The sequence below is a fragment of the Triticum urartu genome, chromosome 7A, assembly GCF_056163025.1.
Source record: "Triticum urartu cultivar PI428250 chromosome 7A, HENAU_Tu73, whole genome shotgun sequence".
Classification (NCBI taxonomy): domain Eukaryota; kingdom Viridiplantae; phylum Streptophyta; class Magnoliopsida; order Poales; family Poaceae; genus Triticum; species Triticum urartu.
The window spans coordinates 672,679,417-672,694,262 of NC_141879.1; the positions used below are offsets into that span (position 1 = coordinate 672,679,417).

General features: G+C 49.0%; 1 pseudogene; it reads left to right on the plus strand.

The window, feature by feature from the left end:
• The first annotated feature begins 12,811 nt into the window (after positions 1–12,811).
• Positions 12,812–14,846, plus strand: part of LOC125519302 (DIMBOA UDP-glucosyltransferase BX8-like) — a 37,200-nt pseudogene continuing 35,165 nt past the window's right edge.

Consider the following 14,846-nt stretch of genomic DNA (forward strand, 5'->3'; position numbering starts at 1 on the left):
GCATCTTTTGGTTTCAATATTATGATTATGTGTATCACTACGATCGAGATCCAACGAACTATTTTCATTGGGTGTGTAACCATATAAGGTTTTATTCATATAAACAGAACAACAATTTATTCTCTTTAAATGAATAACTGTATTACAATAAACATGGTCAAATCATATTCATGCTCAACGCAAACACCAAATAACATTTATTTAGGTTCAACACTAATCTCGAAATTATAGGGAGTGTGTGATGATGATCATATCAATCTTGGAACCACTTCCAACACACATCGTCACTTCACCCTTAACTAGTCTCTGTTTATTCTGCAACTCCCGTTTCGAGTTACTAATCTTAGCAACTGAACTAGTATCAAATACTGAGGGGTTGCTATAAACACTAGTAAAGTACACATCAATAACATGTATATCAAATATATTTATGTTCACTTTGCCATCCTTCTTATCTGCCAATCACTTGGGGTAGTTCCGCTTCCAGTGACCAGTCCCTTTGCAGTAGAAACACTTAGTCTCAGGCTTAGGACCAGACTTGGGCTTCTTCACTTGAGCAGCAACTTGCTTGATGTTCTTCTTGAAGTTCCCCTTCTTCCCTCTGCCCTTTTCTTGAAACTAGTGGTCTTGTCTACCATCAATACTTGATGTTTTTCTTGATTTCTACCTTCGTCAATTTCAGCATTACGAAGAGCTTGGGAATCGTTTTCGTTATCCCTTGCATATCATAGTTCATCACAAAGTTCTACTAACTTGGTGATGGTGACTAGAGAATTCTGTCAGTCACTATCTTATCTGGAAGATTAACTCCCACTTGATTCAAGCGATTGTTGTACTCAGACAATCTGGGCACATGCTCACTAGTTGAGCGATTCTCCTCCATCTTTTAGCTATAGAACTTGTTGGAGACTTTCATATCTCTCAACTCGGGTATTTGCTTGAAATATTAACTTCAACTCCTGGAACATCTCATATGCTCCATGACGTTCAAAACGTCTTTGAAGTCCCGATTCTAAGCTGTTAAGCATGGTGCACTAAACTATCAAGTAGTCATCATATTGAGCTAGCCAAACGTTCATAACGTCTGCATCTCCTCCTGCAATAGGCCCGTCACCTAGCGGTGCATCAAGGACATAATTCTTCTGTGCAGCAATGAGGATAAACCTCAGATCACGGATCCAATCCGCATCTTTGCTACTAACATTTTTCAACACAATTTTCTCTAGGAACATATCAAAATAAACATAGGGAAGCAACAACGCGAGCTATTGATCTACAACATGATTTGCAAAATACTACCAGGACTAAGTTCATGATAAATTTAAGTTCAATTTAATCATATTACTTAAGAACTCCCACTTAGATAGACATCCCTCTAATCCTCTAAGTGATCACGTGATCCAAATCAACTAAACCATGTCCGATCATCACATGATATGGAGTAGTTTTCAATGGTGAACATCGTTATGTTGATCATATCTACTATATGATTCACGCTCGACCTTTCAGTCTCCGTGTTCCGAGGCCATATCTGTATATGCTAGGCTCGTCAAGTATAACCCGAGTATTCTGCGTGTGCAAAACTGGCTTGCACCCGCTGTAGATGGACGTAGAGCTTATCACACCCGATCATCACATGGTGTCTGGGCACAACGAACTTTGGCAACGGTGCATACTCAGGGAGAACACTTCTTGATAATTTAGTGAGAGATCATCTTATAATGCTACCGTCAATCAAAGCAAGATAAGATGCATAAAAAGATAAACATCACATGCAATCAATATAAGTGATATGATATGACCATCATCATCTTGTGCTTGTGATCTCCATCTCCGAAGCATCGTCATGATCACCATCGTCACCGGCGCGACACCTTGATTTCCATCGTAGCATCGTTGTCGTCTCGCCAATCTTATGCTTCCACGACTATCGCTACCGCTTAGTGATAAAGTAAAGCATTACATCGCGATTGCATTGCATACAATAAAGCGACAACCATATGGCTCCTGCCAGTTGCCGATAACTCGGTTACAAAACATGATCATCTCATACAATAAAATTTAGCATCATTCCTTGACCATATCACATCACAACATGCCCTGCAAAAACAAGTTAGACGTCCTCTACTTTGTTGTTGCAAGTTTTACGTGGCTGCTACGGGCTTAAGCAAGAACCAATCTCACCTACGCATCAAAACCACAACGATAGTTTGTCAAATAGACTCCGTTTTAACCTTCGCAAGGACCGGGCGTAGCCACACTTGGTTCAACTAAAGTTGGAGAGACAGTCTCCCGCAGGCCACCTATGTGCAAAGCACGTCGGGGGAACCGGTCTCGCGTAAGCGTACGCGTAATGTTGGTCCGGGTCGTCTCGTCCAACAATGTCGCCGAACCAAAGTATGACATGCTGGTAGGCAGTATGACTTATATCGCCCACAACTCACTTGTGTTCTACTCGTGCATATAACATCAAACCATAAAAACCTAGGCTCTGATGCCACTGTTGGGTTTCATAGTAATTTCAAAAAATTTCCTACGCACACGCAAGATCATGGTGATGCATAGCAACGAGAGGGGAGAGTGCTGTCTACGTACCCACGCAGACCGACTGCGGAAGCGTTGACACAACGTAGAGGAAGTAGTCGTACGTCTTCACGATCCAACCGATCAAGCACCGAAACTATGGCACCTCCGAGTTCGAGCACACGTTCAGCTCGATGACGATCCCCGGACTCCGATCCAGCAAAGTGTCGGGGAAGAGTTCCGTCAGCACGACGGCGTGGTGACGATCTTGATGCACTACAGCAGCAGGGCTTCGCCTAAACTCCGCTACAGTATTATCGAGGATTATGGTGGCAGGGGGCACCGCACACGGCTAAGGAATAGATCACGTGGATCAACTTGTGTGTTCTTTGGGGTGCCCTGCCTCTGTATATAAAGGACTAGAGGGGGGAGGCTGGCCCGCCAAGGGTGGCGCGCCAGGAGAGTCCTACTCCCTCTGGGAGTAGGATCCCCCCCCCCAATCCTAGTTGGAATAGGATTCCTTGAGGGGGGAAAGAGAGAGAGGGGGCCGGCCACCTCTCCTAGTCCAAATAGGACTAGGGGAAGGGGGGAGGCACACAGCCACCTTGGGCTGCCCCTTTCTCCTTTCCACTAAAGCCCACTAAGGCCCATATAGCTCCCGGGGGGTTCCGGTAACCTCCCGGTACTCCGGTAAAATCCCGATTTCACCCGGAACACTTCCGATATCCAAACATAGGCTTCCAATATATCAATCTTTACGTCTCGACCATTTCGAGACTCCTCGTCATGTCTGTGATCACATCCGGGACTCCGAACAACCTTCGGTACATCAAAATGCATAAACTCATAATATAACTGTCATCGTAACCTTAAGCATGCGGACCCTACGGGTTCGAGAACAATGTAGACATGACCGAGACACGTCTCCGGTCAATAACCAATAGCGGGACCTAGATGCCCATATTGGCTCCTACATATTCTACGTAGATCTTTATCGGTCAGACCGCATAACAACATACGTTGTTCCCTTTGTCATCGGTATGTTACTTGCCCGAGATTCGATCGTCGGTATCTCAATACCTAGTTCAATCTCGTTACCGGCAAGTCTCTTTACTCGTTCCGTAATACATCATCTCGCAACTAACTCATTAGTTGCAATGCTTGCAAGGCTTAAGTGATGTGCATTACCGAGAGGGCCCAGAGATACCTCTCCGACAATCGGAGTGACAAATCCTAATCTCGAAATACGCCAACCCAACATGTACCTTTGGAGACACCTGTAGTACTCCTTTATAATCACCCAGTTACGTTGTGACGTTTGGTAGTACCCAAAGTGTTCCTCCGATAAATGGGAGTTGCATAATCTCATAGTTACAGGAACATGTATAAGTCATGAAGAAAGCAATAGCAACATACTAAACGATCGGGTGCTAAGCTAATGGAATGGGTCATGTCAATCAGATCATTCTCTTAATGATGTGATCCCGTTAATCAAATAACAACTCATTGTTCATGGTTAGGAAACATAACCATCTTTGATTAACAAGCTAGTCAAGTAGAGGCATACTAGTGACACTAAGTTTGTCTATGTATTCACACATGTATTATGATTCCGGTTAATACAATTCTAGCATGAATAATAAACATTTATCATGATATAAGGAAATAAATAATAACTTTATTATTGCCTCTAGGGCATATTTCCTTCAAGATAACCATACCTGCATTTATCTTTGTTTTCTATCAGGTTATTCTATGCATAAGACTGCGCTTTTATGTGTCATTTCCTTCAAGCCGACCATAGAATCCCGTATTTTGTTTCAAAGATGCAAGGTATCAAACATCTAGAGAGGTTAAATCAAATAGTATAATGTCTTGAGTCTTGACCAGTAGGCTAATGGAAGTATATAATCATGGCTGGTATGTATAGAAACATCAAAGGTGATTTAATCCGCCACCTATCATATAACCTAACGGAAGTTTACCCCTTTGCTTCATAATCATAAATACTTATAATGGGCTCCAATCTCAACGGAAGCATTAACAGTGTTGTACATTATAAGCAAGGTAGATTCATATTGCCCACACAAAATGATTCATGTTGCACATCCCTGTTTTTCTATAAAGATTCGTATTTCCACCAGGTATTTAATACCTCTCAATGGGTTTCAATATTGAGTGATTCCATTTACTAGGGATTGCTATATTGAGTGGTTAAGATGCTGATGGTAGTCGTCGTGACATTTTACCATTTCTAGAGCAATATGAACCATTTTAGAAACCCATTCAATACAACAATTCCTGCATTACATGTGCTTACTATGCTTCCTGTGCAGGAAAGAGAGTAATCATTTGGGTTACAGTATTACATGTGCTTCCTGTGATGGCAAATGTAAATTTGGCACCTATCCAGATCAAAGGTACATGTCCTAAATGATTTACTCTGTTTCCTGCACAAACCCTTATCATATATTTATGAGCATGCTCATATTTACATCCACATGGTCTCTTCAAAGCAAAAAAGGGCTTTCTTAGAATAAAATTTCCTTTGTAGATTCAATTCTATTGTATGTTCAGTTCTGTTCATATGCGAGTGTTGCTTCCTTCATTTACATGAGTAGAAAATAAGGCATGGCAAGTTTCTTCCTTCCATTTAGATGAAAAATATTGTTGTATCTGCAGTTTAAATCCTTTGATTTTTCTATTTGCTTGATTCCTTGATACGATTGGTGCATGCAGTTTGTTCATAGCCTATACATGTCATGTGTTGTGTCTTTGTTGGTATCGTATCCTACTCTTGCTTTCTTCATGCTGAGGGCTGCAGAACTAACTTAAGTATGGGTCATTGTCTCTGCAAAGGGAGTTTTTACTAGCTACCTCACTTTCTATTCAGAGATGGAACGTCGTGTTTGCGTGGGTAGTTTTTTTACCTTTCTTTATGGTCATGTCGCTTCATGCTTTGCTCAAAGAGGGTTTTATCTGTAGCCTGCAACCTTTGATTTTGATGGCAATAACCAAGTGACGATGTAACATTAGCAGTAGTAAATTAACTTTCTTTGTCGAGAAGCTGGAGATCTGATTTAAGTCCTTTCAGATCATCGTGTTCTGATTTTAAGTCCTTTCTTATGTTTTGCAAATAAATGAGGAGGAACCAACGCTCTTTGTTTTGCTGACGAGTATGTGTTGATCTGAAAATGTGTCTATGGTAGTTTATGTTCTAATATACACACAACCAGTAAAATGTGTCATTTGTTTTCAGACTCAGTTGTGTGTTTCCTATGCCTCTCTTGTGCTATGTATTGACTCTATCTAAGTATTTTGATGTGATCCTCACTCTACATAATACTAGCACCTCCATTTCCTGGTCTTTCCAGTTCGCGGCTATACAATGCATCTTTGCTACTATAGGTTGCTTTATAAAACTAGCATATGTTATTATCAACTGATCTCATTACTTTTTTTAGTCTATTATGGTACCATGCAATCTATTAAGTCGGTTCTAAATCAATCGCGTATGCATGGTTTGAATACTTGGCTCGCTCTCGCTTTTTTTGCCATGGGCGCAACGAGTCCTTCCTTTCACTTCATTGAAAAAAAGAATTATATTTACTTATGCCTCACAACTAAACTACTTACCTGACTAATCAACAGAAGTACAACCTGCAATATGCTTTTGATTCACCAAATTGACTATCGCGAAATATTGAAAAAAAAAACTGTATACACTGCTGTTAGCACAAGCACAACAATTCTCATCAACTTGCTACATGTAAACTAATAGTCATATAGTGTGATATACATGTTTTCTTCCTTCTTCTCCTTCATTAAAGTACCATGCATACAGAAAGAACCCATTTACATCTTATACTCCATGTTGAGTATATTGTGTACGTGTATATTTGTGTGTAGGGCCCATCTCCTGTTTCTTTTGTATAGTTGAGGTTGTGGCTCACCTCTGTACTTATATATACGTGCCTGGTGCACGGATCAATACATCGAGATTGCACAGCCCATATCTTGTTCTTCTACATGGTATCTATCGCAGCACGATCCTAAACCGTACGCGCCGCCGCCGCGCCCCTACGCGTCGCCGCCGCTGCCACCAGCCGCCACCGCCACCTCCCCGGTCACCGTCGCCGCCGCTGGTCGCCGCCGCCTCTCCCCACCTCCTCGCACGCCGCCGCTGCCGCCGCCTCTTCCCGAGGCCGCCGCCGCCGCGACTCCCGCTTCCGCCCGCACCCCATCTCTCCCTCCTACCCGCGCCGCACCCTCCCCTTCCACCCGCGCTGCACCCGCACCTTCCCTTGCGTCGCCGCACCTCCTAGTCCGCGCCGCCGCACCTCCCAAACCCTAACCCTCGCCATGAGTTCCTCCTCGTCCACCGTCTCCAACCCGTTCGCCGGTCCTGATGTCACCCTCGTCCGCGACCTCAACATCCATGAGCGTGTCCCGGTCAAGCTTGATCACACCACCGCGTCCTACTCTGCTTGGAAGCGGTATTTTTCGCTTGTGTTCCGTGAGTACCTCTTGCACGGCCATGTGGACAGCACCGTCGACTCGGCGCTCATGATCAACGACGAGGAGTGGATGATCCTCGACGCCACCATCATCCGTTGGTTCTACCTCACCATCTCCAGCGACCTCTTCCACACCGTGGTGAACGACGAGGACGACGCCTATGCGGTCTGGACCAAGCTCAACGGCCTTTTCACCGACAATCGGCTGCAGCGCAAGGTCCTGCTCTATGGTGAGTTTTACGGGTGCCAGCAACTTGACTCATCCATCGATGATTTTTGCATGTGCCTCAAGAAGCTCGCCGATGAGCTCCGTGATCTCGGGGAAAAGATCGGCGACGAGCTCCTCATCAGCACCCTCTCCGGCGGCCTCAACGAGGACTTCGGAAACGCCGCCTCCAACCTCACCCACATCCCAGAGCCCACCTTCGCCAAGGTGGTCGCGTACCTCAAGTTGGAGGAGCGCCGGATGCGGGTTGCCCGGACTCGGGCGACCCACACCGCCCTCGTCGCAGGCACCCGCGGGGGTTCGGCCCCGCCACCGCCACACCCGACGCCGCCCCAGCCAGCGGCGCCCGCCTTCCCGCCCGGGTTCCCGCCCGCACCGGCCGCCCCCTTCCCGCCGCCCCAGCAGGCGGCCAATGGGGAGGCCGCAACCAGGGCGGCGGCGGTGCTCAGGGAGGAGCGCCCCGCCCGCCGCAGCAGGCTTCCCAGCCAGCCCCGTGGTACGCCGGCCAGAACCCATGGACCGGCGTTGTACACGCCTACTCCATGCCGGTTCCTCGGGCCCCTGCCCCGGGCATTCTCGGCACCCGGCCACAGCCGCACCAGGCGTACTACGCCGCGCCGCAGCCTTACGCGGCGCCCTATGGTCAGCAGCCGCCGCCAGGTGGGCCGCCGCCGCTGCCCTTGACGGCCGCGCCACCTCTCCCGCCGGCACCGTGGGACCCGGCCCTGTTGGCGGCTCTCCACAATGCTCCCTCCCCGTCCAGCTACACTGGCGGCGGCGACTGGTACATGGATGGCGGCGCCACCGCTCACATGGCGGCGTACCCCGGTAACCTCCATACCGCCCATCCTGCCCACACCTCCAACCGCATCACCGTCGGTGACGGCTCTTCCCTTCCTATCACTCATATTGGTCATACATATTTTCCGTCTAACTCCACTCCTATATCCATGTCCAATATTCTCGTTTCTCCTGAACTTATTAAAAATCTTGTTTCCGTTCGTTCTCTTAAACGTGAAAATCCGGTTACCGTTGAATTTGACGAATGTGGTTTTTCTGTTAAGGACGCTCGCACGCGGATGGTGCTCCACTGATGTGACAGCCCCGACGAGCTCTACCCGGTTCACTCCGCCACCTCCACCACTTCCGCCGCCCCCGTCACCCTCGCCACCGGAGTGGATCTTTGGCATGCTCGCTTGGGTCATCCTAATCCTGCCACCCTTTGCCACATACTTCGGAGTTTTTCTTTCACGTGTAATAAGAACGAGGATCACCCGTGTCATGCATGTCGCCTCGGCAAACATGCTCGTCTTCCGTTTAGGGCTTCTTCTTTTGTTGCATCGTACCCGTTTGAGTTAATTCATAGTGATGTTTGGACCTCTCCTGTTGCCAGTAATACGGGCTTTCTTTATTATCTTGTCATACTTGATGATTTTTCGCATTATGTGTGGACCTTCCCGTTGCGCCGCAAGTCGGATGTTATATCCACTCTCGCCGCGTTCTACTCCTATGTTCTCACGCAGTTTGGTCGTCCCATTCTCGCGTTGTAGACAGACAACGGGAAGGAGTTTGACAACCTCGCCGTTCGTAATCTTCTTACCACACATGGCACGATCTTTCGTCTCACTTGCCCGTACACCTCGCAACAGAACGGTCGTGCTGAGCGCATCCTTCGCACTCTCAATGACTGTGTTAGGACTCTTATCTTTCATGCCAATGTGCCTCCGTGCTTTTGGCCTGACGCTCTCGCCACCGCTTCTCTCCTCATCAACATCCGCCATGTCGTACTCGCGGGAACTTTACATCTCATCATCTTCTCTTCGGTGCACCCCCCTCTTATGATGGGCTTCGCATCTTCGGCTGCCTTTGCTACCCTAGCATCGCCGCTACTGCGCCTCATAAGTTTGCACCTCGCTCCGTCGCCTGCATCTTTCTCGGCTACCCACCCAACACTAAGGGCTATCGCAGTTATGATCCCGTCTCCCATCGTGTTTTCACCTCCCGACACGTTTACTTTGATGAGATGGTGTTTCCGTTTCAGCAGCAGGTACTCCTGGTCGTCTCGTCACCGCCGGCCACCGGCGGCCCCTCGACGACTCCGTCAGGCGGACGGCCCCGTTCGGCCCGCGGACCGCCTCCAGGCTTTGGCGATCCTCGCTCCCTCACGCCGGCGCCCGCCCCCTCAGCCTCCCCGGCCGGCTCTGACGGCGCCCCTGGCGCCCCTCCCTCACCCGCCGCGGGATCGGGCGCGGCCGGCTCGGCTGCTTCCTCAGCCGCCTCGACGCCCGCCGCCTCGCTGGCCCTTACGCCGGCCGCCTCGCCGTCTCACTCGCCGGCCCCGACGCCGGTCGCCTCGCTAGCCGCCTCGCCGGCTCACTCGCCGGCCCCGACGCCGGTCGCCTCGCCGGCCCGGACGCCGGCCGCCTCGCCGGTGGCTCCGCTGGTGCCCTCTGGCCCCGTAACCTGCGCTCGTACCGGCGTTCATCTTCCGAGCCTCCGGTACACGAGTGACGAGTACGTCCTCGCCGCCTCCACTGCGGAGCCGTCGCCTCTTCCCGTGTCCGCCCGCGCCGCCCTACGTGTTCCTCACTGGCTTGCCGCGATGCAGGAAGAGTTCGACGTGCTCCAACGGAACCGTACTTGGACACTGGTTCCCCGGCCTCCTCGTGCCAACGTCATCACCGGCAAGTGGGTCTTTCGCCATAAGACCCGCTCGGATGGCACTCTCGAGCGCTACAAGGCTCGCTGGGTGGTCCATGGTTTCCGCCAGCGCGCTGGAGTGGACTTCACCGAGACGTTCGCCCCGGTTGTAAAACCGGGCACGATCCGCACCGTCCTCCAGCTCACCGTGTCCCGCGGCTGGCCCGTTCATCAGATGGATGTCTCCAACGCCTTTCTCCATGGCCATCTTGAGGAGCAGGTGTATTGTGAGCAACCCACCGGTTTTGCCGACGCCTCACTTCCCGGCCATGTGTGTCTGCTGTCCCGCTCTCTTTACGGGCTCAAGCAGGCACCCCGCGCCTGGTACCAGCGGATCGCCGGGTTTCTTCAAACACTGGGCTTCAGCTTTACTCGCTCGGACGCCTCACTGTTTGTCTATCGCCACGGTGACACGACTGCATATTTGCTGCTTTACGTCAACGACATCATCCTGACGGCCTCCACCGCAGCTGTTCTTCAGCAGATTACTCTCCGGCTGCGTGACGAGTTTGCTATTAAGGACCTGGGTGCTCTACATTATTTCCTTGGCATTGAGGTCGTTCGGCACCCGGACGGTTTCTTTCTTCATCAGCAGAAGTATGCACATGAGCTTCTTGAGCGTGCCGGTATGCTCATCTGTCATCCTGTTGCTACTCCTGTTGACACGAAGGCCAAGGTCTCTGCTCTTGAGGGCTCGCCTGCGTCGGATGCCCCTTTCTACCGGTCTATTGTCGGCGCTCTTCAATACTTGACTCTCACTCGACCGGATCTTCAGTATGCTGTTCAGCAGGTGTGTCTCCACATGCACGCCCCTCGTGACTCTCATTGGACTCTCGTGAAGCGGATCCTTCGCTACATCCGCGGCACGATGACCCTCGGGCTGACACTCACGGCGTCTACTTCTCTGGAGATGGTGGCCTACTCCGATGCTGACTGGGCTGGCTGCCCTGACACTCGTCGTTCCACCTCTGGCTACTGCGTCTACCTCGGTCCTTCACTCGTCTCGTGGTCGTCTAAGCGACAACCCACAGTTTCGCGCTCCAGCGCGGAGGCTGAGTACCGAGCTGTGGCCAACGCCGTTGCCGAGTGCACCTGGCTACGACAGTTACTGCAGGAGCTGCATCACGACGTGTCCCAGGCTACGGTTGTCTACTGTGACAACGTCTCTGCGGTGTACCTCTCCGCTAACCCTGTTCATCATCGCCGGACTAAACACATCGAGCTGGACATTCACTTTGTGCGCGAGCAGGTGGCTCTTGGACGCATGCGGGTTCTCCATGTGCCGATCGCTCAGCAGTTCGCCGATGTGATGACGAAGGGACTGCCGACTTCTACTTTCGAGGAGTTTCGTTCCAGTCTTTGCGTCACTGGCGCCGCTTCGACTGTGGGGGGGTGTTGAGTATATTGTGTACGTGTATATTTGTGTGTAGGGCCCACCTCCTGTTTCCTTTGTATAGTTGAGGTTGTGGCCCACCTCTGTACTTATATATACGTGCCTGGTGCACCGATCAATACATCAAGATTGCACAGCCCATATCTTGTCCTTCTACACTCCACATAGGAAGGAATGTAGCATGCTCTGCTTCCTTCCATTGTTTACTGATAACTGTTCTCACTATCTATATTTAAACCTTCTTAGTGTAAGACTAAGAGTGACAAGACACTCTCCAATCCATTCAATTAATTCTTTTTTTCTCATCAGTATTTTCGGGTCAACTACACCGAGAGCAAACTAAAAGATTACATTAACCCAGATTATGATATGCTCAAGGTCAGGCTTGCAAACAGTGATCTACACACCAGTTGTTGCATCATGCTAGGAACCGACAAGAGAGCCACCATAACAACCAACTGGTCTAAGTTCCGCCGCCTTGCAAAGATCCATGAAGAAGTCATCTGTGCCTTTCGTTTCAAGGTCACCACAAAGCCCTTTCAACACCCGCAGAAAAAAAACAAAGCCCTTTCAAGGTCACCACAAAGCAGCGCCTGGTTCTCATCGTGCATTGCCTTTAGATGAACCATCGACAACAACGGAAGTCGTATCTAAATATCATCTACCATTCTAAGGACTACTAATCAAGCTCTGTAATAGGATGTAACCTTCCTCTGTTTTTCGACAATGCTATCTGTTGCTTTTGAACAGCTACCAACTATGCTTTTACCTATATAACCTCTGATGTTGTTCCTCGTCGATCTATTAATATGCATAATGCAACCGTTATCTATAATTATCTGTTTTACTAATTTCTCTGTTTCAAACATCGAGTACTCACCAACAACAACAAAATATGCTAAGCAAGGAAGAGGCATGCCCTACCCGGCAGCGTCCACCTTCCACTCAAAGGATATAGCGCTATCATTTGGCACAGAATGTTTCAGGAGAGACAATTAGCATGAACAGAAACAGTAACCAGCAGTAAGTACTCATTACAATTATCATGAACATAAACAGTAACCAGCAGTAAGTACTCACTATTTTCAATCTGTGACTGAATTTTCCTACCACCACTCTTATAATACTTGGCTTGTTGTCGGCCTTTGCGCCATTGGCGCAACGGGTCATCTAGTTTGATCAAAACACGTGATGCTCCGGGAAGGAAGAAGATGATGCCATGAGCATTTCAGAATGTGGGCCATTTAAGAAAATTGAACGCGTATATGTTCGGTCTGGAATGGAATAGAGTATGGATTTTCTACTCTCGAGTGTCTACACCTGAGTTTATAAAAACCGAAAAAACACACGTCAAATTTGAGCCGAAAATCCACGAGCTGAGATTGACCAAGAGCAATGGACACAACTACCACTGCCCAAGAAGCATCCAACGGTGGCGGTGACGGCCGGCGGCCGCATGCGCGTGCACGCCGGATATTGATGTTCCCGCTGCTATTCCAGGGCCAAATCAACCTGATGCTGTAGCTCGCCGACGTGCTCCATGGCCGCGGCCTGGCCGTCACCATCCTCCACTACACCGGGTTCGACAACACGCTGGACCCCGCGCTCCCCCTGGAGTTTGGTTTCGTCGCCGTACCCGACGGCAGCCCCGCTGATGTCGTGGCCTCAGGGAACGTAGTGTCTATGATCGTCGCCATTAACACAGCCATGGAGGCGTCTGTGGCCTTCCGCGACGTCCTTGCGGTGGAATCGGTGCTTGCCGGCGAGGGGAAGCCCCGCGCCGCGTGCCTGTTCATCAACTCCAACCTCTTCGGCGTGCAGAAGGCGGTCAAGGAGCTCGGGCTGCCGACGATAGCGCTTCGGACCGGCAGTGCAGCCTACTTCAACTGCTTCCTTGCCTATCCCATGCTCCACCTAAACGGCTATCTGCCCGCCGAAGGTCAGTTACCCCTTTTTTTTAGGAAAACAACTTATATTACTTAGAAGTAGTCAAGGATCTCATCCGCAAGCACACTTATAATACAATCAGGCGGAGCATGCCGCCATTCCACACACACTCCATCACCTACAGCTAACCTAGCTAAGGTATGAGCAGCTTTATTTCCAGTCCTTCTTCTCAAGGAGATCTTGCAACCATGCCAACCTTGCATAAGCCTCTTAATATCCTCGACTAACACTGGTAGAAAAAGGGCCTGTTGTCCCGGTTCGTAAGGGCCTTTAGCCCCGGTTCCTGAACCGGGACTAAAGTGTCGTTATTAATGCCTTGTCCCTTTAGTCCCGGTTCAATCCAGAACCGGGACTGATGGGCCTCCACGTGGCCTGTGCGCGGAGCCCAGGCAGGAGACCCTTTGGTCCCGGTTGGTGGCATCAACCGGGACCAATAGGCATCCACATGTCAGCATTTCTGTGGCTGAGGTTTTTGTTTTTTGTTTTGAAGGGGGGGGGGGGGTTGGGGGTTTTGGGGGGTTAATTTAGGTGTTTCATATATTGTGTTAGCTAGCTATAATTAATAGAGAGAAGTGTCCTCTCTTATGTCCGTGCTTGGTCGACACTACGTACTATACATACGTATAGAGAGGACTAGACACGCTAGCTAGCTAGTAAGCAAACGAAGGAAACAGAAGATCGTCATGAATATATATGCATACAGAGAGAAGTGATATCGACCACCTCTCCTTCTCCGAGAGATTGGTCGAACAACAAGTTCTCGTATATCTATCCGACACTACCGGCTACATATATACAATAATTATCTCTTACAAATATAATCATACGGACTCATGGTCCACATAGTATTCTCCGTCTTCAGCGATCACGTGGTCAAGAAAGAATGCCGCCAATTCCTCTTGAATTGCTCGCATGCGAGCTGGTGCTAGGAGTTCATCCCGCTTCCGAAACATCTAATTTGAAGAAGGGGGTCAATACATATATATATGAATGAATGAAACTCAACACAAATGATGGTAATAAAATAAAATTGTGAATGCTGTTATTTACGTACTTCATATTGTTCGTCAAAGTACCCGCCCCGCTCACAGGTCGTGTGGCGGATGGACTCGCAGACGTAGTATCCATAGAAATCATTCCCTTGTTCCTGCCACAACCACTTTACAAGAAATAGAGGTCAATCAAACTGATAAGCAAGAATGCTAAATGGTATTGATGAAACTAGCGCTTGAATCACTAGAAGATGCGAGGAACATGCTACTATAGTACTTACTTTCGGGTGTCTAAATTCCAGCTCCTTCGGCAGTCCCGGAACTTTTCTGGTGAATTTTCTCCAAACCCTGCCGGACAAAGAAAACAATTACTTGATATCAGGAAATGAACAAAGTTGCTGATATGGTGGATAATGATTGATTTAACTTACTTCTTGAGGATTTCAGTCATGTCCGCATACTCCTGGGGATCTTTTCGTTTAGAGTCCAAGACGGTTACTACTCCCTGCTCAAGCCTAATCTCTAGGAGAATATAGTGGAAACTGCAC